Below are 14,176 nucleotides of genomic sequence, written 5' to 3'. Positions count from 1 at the left end.
GCCCTTTCCTTGCACCAGTGCAAATGCAGCCTGGCTGATCTGGGCAGCCTTTTACTCTGCTACAGAGATGTTGCTCCAGGTGCAGAGCGACAGGGAATCGGGCCCCTCTGCATGAGGCACATCTGGGTCCTTCATGCCCGGTGCTCAGCCACTTACTGCCACTGCCACCAGGAAAGCTAGTTTAGCCGAGGAAGCAGTTAGGCTGAGAACAAGGAGGACATTAGCACTTCCCTTTGCCTCCACGTGGAAGCATCATTCACTGCTGGTGCAAACTGTGCAGTGATGCTGCAACTCACACCATGAAAACTGCATTGCATTCTCCCCTTGTGCAAACTGTATTGCACAGTGCTGGTGCAACCTACATGATGCAAACTGCATTGCACATCATTGCTGCAAGTCCCCCACGTGCAAGTTGTGCCATGCTGGTGCTGCTGGGGCAACCCTTCTTGTGCAAAATGCACTGCACCCTGTTGATGCAACCCCCTCTCGTGCAAACAGCATGGCGTTGGCGCAACCCACACCGTGCAAATTCTGCTGCAACATGCTGGGGCAATCTCTCCTCATGCAAACTGTGCGGCGTGGGGTGGACGCCAACTCCCCCTCGTGCAAACTGGTGTGAACAGCGGCTTGCACCATCCCAGCTTCCCAGGGGCAGACTGTGTGAACTCATCGGAGGGGGCAGAGGCCTGTCAGGAACCGGCCTGCCACAAGGAGTCTCACACCTCCATGCCAATCAGCCAGGCCTGGTCCCCGTTCAGCGCCGTCTGGCGGGGTTGGAACAAGGTCAGGATTGCCTGGTTGCCAGCCCCTGCGGAGGAGTGTATCACAATCATATCAGGCAGCCCTTCCGCCCTGCCACCCCCCCGCATCCTTCCCACTTTCCTGGGGCTGCAAGAAGCTGGCGAAAGCTGGCACCGTTCATGCCTGCTGCCTGCCGGGTGGGCCTACAGCTTTAATTCCTGCTTCCCCCTATTCATCTCCATGGCCAAGGGCACAATCAACACAGGCTGGGATCACAATGCAGCCTATTTTGAGCCCAGCGACTTCAGCCGGACCAAAGCACTTCAACCCTCAGGAGTTTCAACAGTTGTGCGCCACCTGCCGCTACCAGGAGCGGCAGGTGCCCCCCAATGCCCCTGCAATGGCTGGGAATTGATTAGGCAAGATACACCCCAATGATCCGAACCGGTGACCCACACCCCATGCTGCAACCAAACCCCAGAAAGCATCTGACCAATTGTGCATGGGGGTGGGGGAAGACAGCTAAGATCATGGCCCCATCAGGCAGGCCGCATCAGAGGTCAGGTCTGGGGTTACAGGTGGAGCAACTATTAGGTATATTACAGTAGCACCTAGAGGTCCCAGCTAAGATTGGAGCCCCACCGTGCCGGGTGCTGCACAAAGCCAGAGCCAGACCCAAAGAACTTCCAGTCTGATGCACTTCGGAAGCAGAATAAGCTGACTCGGAAAAAGGCACTTCACTTGGTGCATGGGGAGCTACTGTGTTTTCAGTTCACACCCTACCTTAATACGGAGTAACTTCCCCATGTAGACAATGGAAGGATCATCCGCCCCATGGGGAAACTGAGGCCCAAAGAGACACGAAGGGCCCTAGATCCCACAGTGAGTCTGTGGCAGCGCCAGGAATACAACCCAGATCTCTTCAAGCCCAGCCCCGTGCAGTAACCAGAAAACCAACCTGACAGGGAGTCCCATCTGCCTCAGTTTCCCCACCTATACAGTGAGCAGGAGGATCCTTTCCCTGTCTCCCACGGCCATTGTGAGGAGGGCAATCGCGATCCCTAGCGCTTTTCATCATAGAACTGTCGGGCTGGAAGGGACCCCGAGAGGTGATCGCGTCCAGCCCCCTGCGCTGAGGCCGGACCGAGTTAACTTAGACCAGCCCTGACAGGGATTTGTCCAGCTGTTCTTAAAAGCCTCCAGTGACGGGGATCCCACAACCTCCCTTGGACACCTTGTTCCAGAGCTTCACTCCCCAGAGAGTTCTGTGTTCTCCCCAGTGCCCAGCACAGCAGTGTGGTTGCCTCCCTGTTAACTCCTGTTAGCAGTCACATTTCAAAAGAACTTTACTAAGGAGGTCAGTACCATTAGCCGCTTTTGGGTAAACTGAGGCACGGAGGGGCCAGTGACTTTCCCAAGGTCACCCAGTGGAAAACACAACCCAGGTTTCCTGTGTCCCAGTCTAGCGCTCGATCCACTAGGCCACGCTGCGCCTAGCACAACCCACAACTCCTGATTAGGGCGGTACCACAAGACAAACAGCAACAGGAGAAGCGAGGGGGTTCAACGACCCGGGGAAGGGCGTGAGGCCCAGCTGCCTGCCAGCAGGGCGGCGGTGGAGGGGATGCCTGCTCTGTGCACAGAAACCGGGGTGGGTTTACACTCACTCCCAGCAGTTCCCTCGGGTCGAGTGCCAGAGTCGCATTCCTGAGCTAATGCCTCTTTCCAGATTCCCCCACCCAAATCCCCAGGCTTAAAACAGAAAGAGTGGGGGGAAATATCCCCTAATAAGGTCAAACAGGACACCCTCCACGGGCCACGTTCTTTCAGCCAGCAGCAGGCTTTGGAGTCGGAATCCAGTCACTGCCGCATGCTCACTCCGGATTTCCGCTGCAGCGGCCGAGAGCAAATTTCGGCTTGGTTGGGAATCAGTTCTTGGGTCTTTGGTTTTCACAGACTCCTTGGTCCTGGTTCTCAGTCATGCTCAGGTCCCCTTGTGAGGCTCTGGGGTGGGAACGGCTGCCCTGAGAAGCTCCCACCCACAGCAGGCCTCCCTGGTCTGCCGGGAGCTGGTGAAAGGGCCCTGCTCACAGCCCCGGAAGTAGGGGTGGATCGGGGCCACAGCCGAAGTGCTCTGCACTGTGACTATTCTCTGCTCCCCAGGGTCCAGAAGAGGTGCAGCATGCGTTAGAGCAGCCCTGAGGCTACATCGAGTGAACCAGGAAGGGCTCAAAATACAGGGAATGCAAAGGGGGCCCAAAGGGATCCCGCCATCCTTGCTCCCGGCTCCTAGGAGCTGCCCCCTATGGGCCCTGGGGGGCAAAGAACAGCCACAGCGCAGTGCGCTCCAGCCACGCCCCTGAAGCTAAAACTGCATCTCTCTGGATATTGTACAGCACCTGCCATATTGTCACAGCTCCACTGTCAATGACAGCGACGAAGACGAAACAAAACCCTTCCTCCCTGTCATTCCAAACAAAGAAACCACAAGCAGAAGGATGGAATGCATAAAAAGAAGAGGGGGTGGCGTGTGAAGATATTTGGTGCTTCCCGTAAGGCCCTAGCTTCTGGAGTCATGGGATTTCTTACAAATCTAGCTTGCTTGAGTTTCAAGCCGTCATGTCTTCCGAGAAATCCTTGGAAACATGGACTGAGCATGACCCTAAGGATTACAAGGGAAGGGAAGTAAAAAGAACCCCAACATTATTGTTAGTTGGCGTTTCTACTTCTTTTACGAGGATCATTTGTCAGCCCCCAACCTAGATAGCCAATGAGCTAGTTTTCATCTGGTCCCTAGATTTGTCCGGGTTGGGTGGCCCAACAGAAGTTAAAGATCCCACTGAGGAAGTGCTCTGCATCAATGGGATGCCCTGCTGGCCCTCTCATCACCCCAAGGTGCAGTGCCCAGGCAAGGGGCTGTGACACACCTATCATATTAAATATCAGATTAGAGTCCCCATGAAATGTCTCCATGGCCCCAAACTGAACATCCTCAGAATCCATGACAGATTTCAGAGCAGCAGCCATGTCAGTCTGTATCCGCAAAAAGAACAGGAAGACTTGTGGCACCTTAGAGACTAACACATTTATTAGAGCATAAGCTTTCCACTTCATCGGATGCATAGAATGGAACATACAGTACAAAGATATATATCTACGTACAGAGACGGTGGAAGTTGCCATTCAAACTGTAAGAGGCTAATTAATTAAGATGAGCTATTATACGCAGGCAAAAAAAAACTCTCTGTGCAAAAGAATAAATGGACGCAAATCTGACATCAGGAATCATAACATTCAAAAACCGGTAGGAGAACACGTCAACCTCTCTGGCCACTCAGTAAAACACTTAAAGGTGGCAATTCTGCAACAGAAAAGCTTCAAAAACAGACTCCAACAAGAAACTGCTGAGCTTGAATTAATATGCAGACTAGATACCATTAAGTTGGGCTTGAATAGAGACTGGGAGTGGCTGGGTCATTACACATATTGAATCTATTTCCCCATGTTAAGTATCCTCACACCTTCTTGTCAACTGTAGAAATGGGCCAACTTGATCATCACTACAAAAGTTTTTTTTCTCCTGCTGATAATAGCTCATCTTAATTAATTAGCCTCTTACAGTTTGTATGGCAACTTCCACCTTCTCTGTATGTAGATATATATCTTCTTACTATACGTTCCATTCTATGCATCCGATGAAGTGGGCTGTAGCCCATGAAAGCTTATGCTCTAATAAATTTGTTAGTCTCTAAGGTGCCACAAGTCTTCCTGTTCTCAGAAGTCATGATTCCTTGGAATTTCGTTCTGATGCAGAGCAAGTTTTTCCCCCAAAATGTCGCAATTTCCCACAGAATAGAAATCTCGGGGGCCTAACCCACTCTAAAAGCAGATCAGACCTGACAGCCAGTCCTGCTCCTGCTTTAATCACTCCCCTTCCAGAGTCAGGATAAGAACCCAGGAGTCCTGACCCCCAGGTCTGCCCCTGCTCTATCCACTAGATTCCCCTCTCCTCCTGGGAGATGGGCCTAGAACCCAGGTGTCCTGCCTCCCAGTTCCACCCCTGCCACGATCACAGCCCCCATTCTCTATCTAACCTGCCTGTGACCTCCCCCACCCCTCCCCACCCTACCACAAGCTGACCTGCCTGTGGAGGCGTGTCCATACTGCAGAAAGCAGCTGGAAGCCTTGGTTCACAGGAGTTTCCGGCGGGCTAGCATCAGACAGGGGATTTCCGGGTTCACAATTATCCCTTTCAGAGCCAGCGAGCTGGAAAGCACCCACAGACCCAGCCATGCCTATGGGGTTCTTATTCCAAGTAGGATCTTAGCACCCAGAGGCCCTTGCAAGGGCCCCATGGCACCCAGGGCTGCACAGATAGTGAAGAGCTACCCAGCCTAAGCAGACAAAGGACACACTAGAGATTTGCCCAGCTGGCAGCGGGCAGATTGTGTTTGTATCACAACTGAGATCGGGACCCCAGTGCGCTAGGAGCTGCACGACATGGCGCAAGAGACAGGCCCTCTCCCAAAGAGCTTCCAGGCTAAATAACCAAGACAGACAAAGGATGGGAGGGAAAAGGAAGAGACCAGTGGCTGCATCAAAACACCTCAGGTCTTCTGGGTCCTACCCCCTGGTTGATCCACTCGAGCTAATTAGAACTCAATCCTCCCAGTCCCTCAGTTGTGTTGGGTCTTATAATATTATCCCCATTTTACTGCTGGGGAAACTGAGGCACAGAGCGGTGCTTCGTTCAGCAAGGACCTGCCCACCAGGAAGCTGGTTCCAGGAAACAGCGAGACCCCAGGACTGGGAGGGAAGCAGAGAATATCTATGTCTGCTCCTTCTCTGCCCCCAGTGCTCACAACTGAGCCAGGCTGGGGGAGTGGTGCCGTGATCCCCAGCATGCCCTGCCTCGTGTCTGTGCAGCACCTAGCACCGTGCGGTCTTCCTCAGAGCATCTACCCACTACCATAACATACGCCACATCCACACACCCTATAGCACCTCATCACTTTCTGGCAGCCCCGTGGAACCAGCCAGCAAGGAAGAAAAGGTCCGGCTGTCATTTAGCGACGCTTCCAGAATGTGCCCCGCTCCGGACGCAAAGGGTTCTGGGATGGCGAACGCTGGGGTGTGGGATCAAACACAAACTGGGCAGGGCGCCCAAAATTACCAAACACATGCAATGCACAGACATGCCCTGAACCGAGAGGGTAGGGAAAAAGGGGGAAAACTTTCACTCCCAGAGGTTTGCATCCCATGATCCTCTCAAAGGGCTTCCATCAGGCCTGGGTTGTTTTACGCGCGCACACACACACACACTCTCTCTCTCTCTCTCTCACAAACGAGGCAGTGTAAGCGCAGGGACCGGGAGCAACTCCCCCAGCGCCACAAAGAAAAATCGGTGGCAGAATCAGGAATAGCACCCAGGAGTTCTGGTTCCCAATCTCAGCCACTAGATCCCACTCTCCTCACCGAGCTGTGCAAAGAACCCAGGTGTCCTGACACCCAGGCTCAACCTTGCTCTCACCACTAAACTGCACGTCCCTGGGAGACACAGGAAGGGAAGTCAGCTCTGTTGACACACAGCCCTGTGCTCTAACCACCAGGCATCACCCCTTCCCACAGCTTGGGAGCGACCAGAGACCTCCTGACGGCCCATCTCCTGCTCTCACCACTAGACACCACTCCCCTTGGAGATAGAACTCGGGACTCCTGACTCTGAGTCCTGTGTTTTTACCACTAGACCACTCCACCAAGGCAGCCCACGGACCGACGCGAAGCGCAGACCTGGTTGGGTCGGTACCACCCTGCCTCCCAGCTTGGTACATTCGCCTTCATTCCTAATCATTGCGCCACACACCAGTCACCGTGCTCCACCCCAGAGGTGGCTGCTTTCCAGCAGCTGCGCACACGAAGGCAAAAATCCCTTGACGCAGAGGCCGGGGTTTTGGCTGCCGGCAGCAGAAGCCAGGTCAGAACCAGGCTGGTGGGGTTTGGCCGGCAAGCACTCTGGCATGCTCCAACAGAAGGAACCGGATTTCTGCTCCTGGAAGACGCTGGCAAACTGCATGTTGGCTGCCTCCACCGGAGGATAACCACCAACTAGAGCCGCCAGCTGCGAGTTAGTCCTTTGGCTTTAGCAGCGGAGATCTGGCGCATTGAAGGCCCTGGGTTCAAGTCCTCTGGCTGCGAGTCTAGCGGCCTCCCTCTACCCCCTTCATGGCTCAACTCCACCGGTGTGACTCCAGGTTGTCATCTGAAGTGTCCCAAACCTAACCCCACCAATGGCTTTCAGGCTCCAGATCTGTTCCCTGGGAGAGTCTGTCCCAGAACGGACAAATGCGAACGATCTCCGCTCGTGAATAGACCTTCCTCTGCGTAGACTGGCCTGGGCAGATACAGACAGAGAAAGCGAGGGCAGAGTTGAGCTTTCCTTCCTTCCTTCCTTCCATCCACGTCTGTAGCTCCTGCTGTGGCGGCCAAGCCTGACCTCAGATGAACTCTCTTTGCTCCGGCCCCTCTGGGCCAGAAGGTCGCTGGGGGTCCGGCCAGCAGCATGTGCGCACCCTGCAAGAAGCCAAAGCAACGGCTGCGGGAGGAACCAGGCTGGCGTCAGTCTTTGGAGAGTGGCTCTTCAGGGCAAGTTACTCCTGCCTGCCTGCCCTAAGTGTGCTGTGCCAGCCATGGGCACCTGACCCAGACTAGCGCCCCATGCCAGGGCCATCTAACCCACCCCCAGGGTCACCCAACCCAGCCCAATGCCCTGCATCCAGGACAGATAGACCTGTCCCCATGCCCAGGGCCCCTAAGCCCCACACACAGGGTCATCCCATCCAGCACCTTGCACCCAAAAGCCTTCCAACAGTCTCCCAACATCTCAGTGCCCCATGCTTGGGGCCCCAACCCCCCATGCACCTGGGCACCACAAGGTGGTTCCAAAGATTTTCTGGGTCTACACTGCCCCATTTGCTTGCTTTAATGATTTAAATACCAGGGAACAAGACAGACAGAGAGACGCGGTGAGACAGATTTTTCCGCACTGCTCCTGGACCCTGTTGAAAACTAGCTTCGTTCCAAGAATGGCAGCTCTTGGCACCGCTAAACCCAACGGTTAACAGCCAGCTCGGCCGTTGCCAGCTGATTTTCTCTCTCTCACCCCCTGCTGGGACTGGCATCGCCACCCTGGCCCAGCCCGGAGTTAAAGGCGTTGATTTTAAGGCATCTGAAGGAGAGGGGCCGATTTCACAGGGAGCACTGGAGAGCGAGATGGGAATACTGCATCCCGTTTTGGAGTCCCCATTTTAGAAAGGACGTTGCCAAAACCTGGGATGGGTGCAAAGAAGAGCTGCTGAAAGGTTCCAGGTCTGGAAAACCTGCCTCCTGGTCAGGGGTTGAAGGAGATCGGGCGAATGTATCCAAGGGACGGTTAAGAAGGGACTTGGTCCTGGTCCGGAAGCACCTCCACAGTGAGATCGGATACCCGGGAGCGATTTAATTCGGCAGACAAAAGAAGAACGGGATCAAACAGCTGGGAGCAGAAGCGAGACACATTCGGACAGGGATGCAAATAAGGCACCCGCTTTGAACAGGGAGGGGGACTGACCCAGGGCTGGTGGATTCTCCGTCACTTGGAGTCTAAGTGGAGATGGGATGCCTCGCTAAAAGAGATGCTCTTGCTCGACTCTCAGATAGGGGCTGGATGCAGGACTCCCCGGGTGGGGTTCTCTGGCCTGGAAAGGGGCAGATTGGATGGCCCCTTCTGGCCATAAGATCTCTGAATCATGTGGCCTGACCTCGAGCATATCACAGGATGAAGAGTTGGCTCCTGTATACACGGCCCCCTCCAGGCAGGGCACCAGCCAGGGTTGAATCCAGCCCCTCTGTGGCCACAAACAGGAGCCTCTGCTACATGGGCGAAGGGACCAGGACAAACCCCTTCCTTGACAGGGATCCTTCCATTCCCAAAAGCAAGGGTGGCCAGGCCAGGCCAGGCATCCCCCTCTGGGAAACGTGCAATTTGCTGGCTTGCATGGACTCGGGAGGACACAGGAGTCTACTCCTATTCCTGTTCTAAGACGCTGTGGTGGTGACACTGCTTGCCAGCTGCTTGGTTGCACCCCAGAGGGGGCTGCATTACAGTGACAGGTGAAGCAAATCCTGTCTAGAGTGTTGCTTCTTGTGTGACAAGGCCAAACCCAAGGGAAGGCCCAGGTTCTCAGTTCCCCATCCCTGTGATGGTAACAGGGATGGGGGGTGGCTTTAAGCCCTCTTGGCACCTCGCTGCCTGGTCCCCGATGTCAGCTAGAGCAGCCTCAGGGCTGCTCTAACTCACAATTCATCTCTCTTTGAGCCCAGGGGGCAGAGAATAGCCACAACGCAGTATGCTCTGGCCACACCCCTGACCCATCCCCCATGGACCCTGGGGGGCAGAGAATAGCCACAGCACAGGGGTCCTCTAATTGCCCCCTATGCTGGGGGGTGGGAGCAGGGCCCTAACACCAATTGCACTCCCACCAGGGAGCCACCCGTGCAGTGGGAGATTCATCTCTAGGTTCTGTCCTGTGGCAGGAGGTAGGGGTGTGCGTGGGGTGCTGCTCCCTGATGAGTGGAACTGGAATTGCTCCGCTGCGGGTCAGAGCCCCCTACGTGGCCAACAGCTGCTGGAGATTCCCCTTGAGCTCAAGTGGCCGGGGCCTGCGTTCTTTCTCATCTCCCCCCCACAATCCCAACTTCAACTCTGACACATGTGGGGCGGAAATTCAACCTCCCCGGCTGGAGCTGGCCAATCCAGGGCTGGGGGGCATGGCTAGGGATGTCACCCCAGAACAGGGGGAGCCTAGGCAGCATTGTCCAAATGCCTCTAGCCTGGGGCATTAAGCTTTTCTGCGCCCCCAGGCCCCCGGCCCTCACTCCAAACTGCTTCCCCCTTCTCCGGGCTGGGCCCCCCTCCCGGTGCCCCGTTCCCATTGTCCTGGGTGCTGCATCGTTGGTGAAACCCAGCCCAGCTGCCCTGCCCCATGGGTGGATACAATACAATGCAGAACTCAGATGGGGGGGTCCACTTCCCAGCCACCCCATATAACCTCGACCCTACACAGAATCCTCCCCTCCCCCACTGCCCTGCAACAAAAAATCTCCCCTCACCCCTGCCCCGAGACCACACACACCTTATGCGACCCCCCCCTTCCTGGATTTAGACCCTCTCCCCCAGAAGCTGCAATTACCTCCAACACCCACACAGCCCCCCCCCCGCCCACCCGTGGCATTCAGAACCACCCTGCCACAGACGCCCCCCCCCCCGATATCCTAGAGCAGATCTCCCATTCCCCGGTACACAGCCCCCTTCCCCCACCCCCAAGAGATTCCCTCTAGATCTCTTAGAGGAAATCCCCCTCCCCCCAGTACAACCCCCTCCCAGTCAGGGACCCCCCCCAGATTTCCCATAGCAGAGATCCCCCCTCTCCAGTCAGGGACCCCCCCCCAGATTTCCCATAGCAGAGATCCCCCCTCTCCAGTCAGCGACCCGCCCCCCAGATTTCCCATAGCAGATCCCCCCTCTCCAGTCAGCGACCCGCCCCCCAGATTTCCCATAGCAGATCCCCCCTCTCCAGTCAGCGACCCGCCCCCCAGATTTCCCATAGCAGATCCCCCCTCTCCAATCAGGGACACCCCCCCTCCCTAGATTTCCCATAGCAGATCCCCCCTCTCCAATCAGGGACACCCCCCCTCCCTAGATTTCCCATAGCAGATCCCCCCTCTCCAGTCAGGGACACCCCCCTCCCTAGATTTCCCAGAGCAGAGCCCCCCACCCCAGCATGCAGCCCCTCCGGCCAGGGATTCCCCACTCCCCTGGAGCCGGGCTCGGGTACCCCACTCCCGCAGCTCCGGCACACAAAGGAGAAAAACTTTTCCGAGCCCCGTGTGTGTGTGTGTGTGTGTCTGCGTGTGCGTGTCTGTGTGTGTGTGTGTGTGTCTGCGTGTGCGTGTCTCTGTGTGTGTGTGTCACGCTTTCCAGCAGGCCCCCGCTGCCCCGGCCGGGGGGCGCCCCCCGGCTCCCCCCTCCCCAGCCGGACTCACCTCCCAGGCTGTGCGGCGGCGCAGGGCGCGGCGCTCCCGGAGCCCGGGCGGGCTCGGATCCCGGCTCGGAGCGCGGCGGGCGCCCGGCCCAGCCCGTCAGCTGCGCCAGGGGCCGGGGGCCGGGGGATCGGCCATGCGGACGGGCCGCCGGGGTGTGCGAGCGAGGGGCGGCCCCGGCCCGGGCTGTGCGCTGTGGGGGTGGGCTGCGCGCGCACAACTACAGCGGGGAGGGGTGTGGGTGTGGGGGGGGGTGCAGCTAACAAATCTGTGTGTGTGTGTGTGCTGCGCCCGCACAGCTGTAGCCCTGTGTGTGTTGCACGCGCACAACTACAGACCTCTGTGTGTGTGTTGCATGCACAACTACAGACCTTTGTGTGTGTGTGTGTGTGTGTGCTGCGCCCGCACAGCTGCAGCCCTGTGTGTGTTGCATGCACACAACTACAGATCTGTGTGTGTGTGTGCAGCTAACAAATCTGTGTGTGTGTGTGCTGCCCCCGCGCAGCTGCAGCCCTGTGTGTGTTGCACACACACAACTACAGATCCGTATGTGTGTGTGCAGCTAACAAATCTGTGTGTGTGTGCTGTGCCCGCACAGCTGCAGCCCTGTGTGTGTTGCACACGCACAACTACAGACCTCTGTGTGTGTGTGTTGCATGCACAACTACAGACCTTTGTGTGTGTGTGTGTGTGTGCTGCGCCCGCACAGCTGCAGCCCTGTGTGTGTTGCATGCACACAACTACAGATCTGTGTGTGTGTGTGCAGCTAACAAATCTGTGTGTGTGTGTGCTGCCCCCGCACAGCTGCAGCCCTGTGTGTGTTGCATGCGCACAACTACAGATCTGTGTGTGTGTGTGCAGCTAACAAATCTGTGTGTGTGTGTGCTGTGCCCGCACAGCTGCAGCCCTGTGTGTGTTGCACACGCACAACTACAGACCTCTGTGTGTGTGTGTTGCGCGCACAACTACAGACCTTTGTGTGTGTGTGTGTGTGTGCTGCGCCCGCACAGCTGCAGCCCTGTGTGTGTTGCACACGCACAACTACAGACCTCTGTGTGTGTTGCACGCACAACTACAGACCTTTGTGTATGTGTGTGCAGCTAACAAATCTCTGTGTGTGTGTGCTGCCCCCGCGCAGCTGCAGCCCTGTGTGTGTTGCACACACACAACTACAGATCCGTATGTGTGTGTGCAGCTAACAAATCTGTGTGTGTGTGTGTGCTGCCCCCGCACAGCTGCAGCCCTGTGTGTGTTGCACGTGCACAACTACAGATCTGTGTGTGTGTGTTGTGCGCACAACTACAGACCTCTGTGTGTGTATGTGTGCAGCTAACAAATCCATGTGTGTGTGTGCGCTGTGCCCGCACAACCACAGACCTCTGTGTGTGTGTGTGTGTGTGCAGCTAACAAATCTCTGTGTGTTGTGTGTGTACTGCGCCCGCACAACTACAGATCTGTGTGTGTGTGCAGTGAACAAGTCTCTGGGTGTGAGTGTGCAGCTAATCTGGGCTTTGTATGTGTAACTGCAAATCTATGTGTGTGTGTAACCACAGCTCTGTGCTGTGTGTGGCTACAGACCTCTGTGTGTGTGTAACTACAGATCTATGTGTGTGTATGTTCAGGATGTAACAACTTCCCCCTGCAACACACCCCACCTGGGTCGCTTTCCCTTCTTCCCAAGCCAGTGCAAGTCCCCCAGGTTGTCTTTGGATCCAGTTGGTAAAAACAGCGGGGGGGACACCAGAGCCCAGCTGGAGGGGATGGGGGGGCGGAGAGGGTGCTGATGGATGCCCAGTTGAAATGTTGAAGGCTGGGCTGGGAGGGAGGGGAAACAGACAAGCAAAAATTCTCTCACACTCACTTCTGTTGGACAATTTCCTGTTCACAGGCAGATGCACTGCTGGGTTTTTTAACCCCTTCCTTCCGGGGGTCTAACTACACATGCACACACAGTCCATACAACCACAACAGCAGGATCACACACACACACACAGAGAATGGGTATAGCCAGATCAGGTAGTGGGATCTCACATACACACACAGTGGGTATAGGCCAGGAAGTGGGATCTCTCTCTCTCTCTCTCTCTCACACACACAGTGGGTATAGGTCAGGCAGTGGGATCTCTCTCTCTCTCACACACATACACTGGGTATAGGTCAGGCAGTGGGATCTCTCTCTCTCTCACACACACACACTGGGTATAGGTCAGGCAGTGGGATCTCTCTCTCTCTCTCTCACACACACACACACAGAATGGGTACAGGCCTGGCAGTAGGAACAAACACACACAGACAGTAGGTACAAGACAGGCAGCGGGATCACACACACACACATACCATACTGAGATACAGCAGGAGCAGATAACATACACACAGAGTTTGTGGGAAGGCTTGGAAGGGTTAGATTTTGATCAATGTCAGTAACCATCAATTTCACCTTGCACACTCAAAGGGCGGAAAAAATATTTCCATGGAATGATCATTGAAATTTATGCAGAGGCAAAGTGAGAAAAAAAGGCTGATTGAGAACTTAGGAGAGTTGAATTTAAGGATGTTGTACTTTGATGTCGACAATTTGGGTTTTAGCGGCAATAAAGCTTTCGTTTTTGGAATATCAGCATCAAATTAAATAATTGTCTGATCCCCTCCATTGTCTGATCCTCCCCTCCCATGAGTTCCCACAACTGTGATCGTTTGAATCGGTAAAAATTGAATAAAGACTTAAAAATAAGCATCCATATTATCCACTGAAATTATGAAAACCATCACATTTGAGCCCAGCCTAGTTATTAGATAGGGTGCATAATTTTTTCCCTGGAGCCTTGAGTTAATTGCAACTGGAAGCAAAACATTTGTAGTGACTCTGGGGTAGCATCTACAATTCTTTATTTCACACTGGTTCAAACACAACTAAAGAGACACTTATTGTCCCTGGCGTTGTCCCTGGCGTGGGTTGAAAAATCCAATTTTATTTTGGCCAAAAAAAAATTGAACAATTTTGGTTGAAATTTTTGGCCAAAACTTTCAATTTTTGTTGACGGCAAAATCCCAAATGAGGCTTTTTGGGTCATTCTGAATCGACATTTTCATTGGCCATCCAAGTGAAATGTTCATTCCTTTTCGGTTTTCAAAACATAAATTGAAATGAAAATATTGATGTGAAATGAAAAAGTTTTGGGGTTTTTTTTGTGTGTGATGAAAATTCAAAAATGTTGTCTCCGATTGAAATAAACAAATTCAGTCAATACATTTCAGCTAGCTTTAAATATCTTGGTAGCATCAAGAGGCGCTAACTGAAATCAGGGCCCCCATTGTATCAGGGGCTGCACAGACACAAAGTGACAGTCCCTGCCATGCA

At 54.7% G+C, this 14,176-nt stretch overlaps 1 protein-coding gene across 5 annotated transcripts in view; it reads right to left on the bottom strand.

The window, feature by feature from the left end:
• Nucleotides 1-14,176, bottom strand: part of PLEKHG2 (pleckstrin homology and RhoGEF domain containing G2) — a 54,539-nt gene that overhangs the window by 33,729 nt on the left and 6,634 nt on the right. For 3 of the 5 annotated variants that reach the window (XM_043501605.1, XM_038382160.2, XM_043501608.1), the window contains exon 1: nt 10,822-10,993. The exons of 1 other annotated variant lie outside the window; for it this stretch is intronic. The gene's annotated coding sequence lies outside the window, so the exon portion shown is untranslated. Of the gene's footprint in view, nt 1-10,821; nt 11,033-14,176 lie in introns of those variants that run through there. One more of the 5 variants, XM_043501609.1, reaches the window with a different exon arrangement.

Source organism: Dermochelys coriacea, chromosome 23, assembly GCF_009764565.3.
Source record: "Dermochelys coriacea isolate rDerCor1 chromosome 23, rDerCor1.pri.v4, whole genome shotgun sequence".
Classification (NCBI taxonomy): domain Eukaryota; kingdom Metazoa; phylum Chordata; order Testudines; family Dermochelyidae; genus Dermochelys; species Dermochelys coriacea.
Note: the sequence above shows the minus strand (reverse complement) of the source record. Positions and strands in the feature narration are given on the sequence as shown.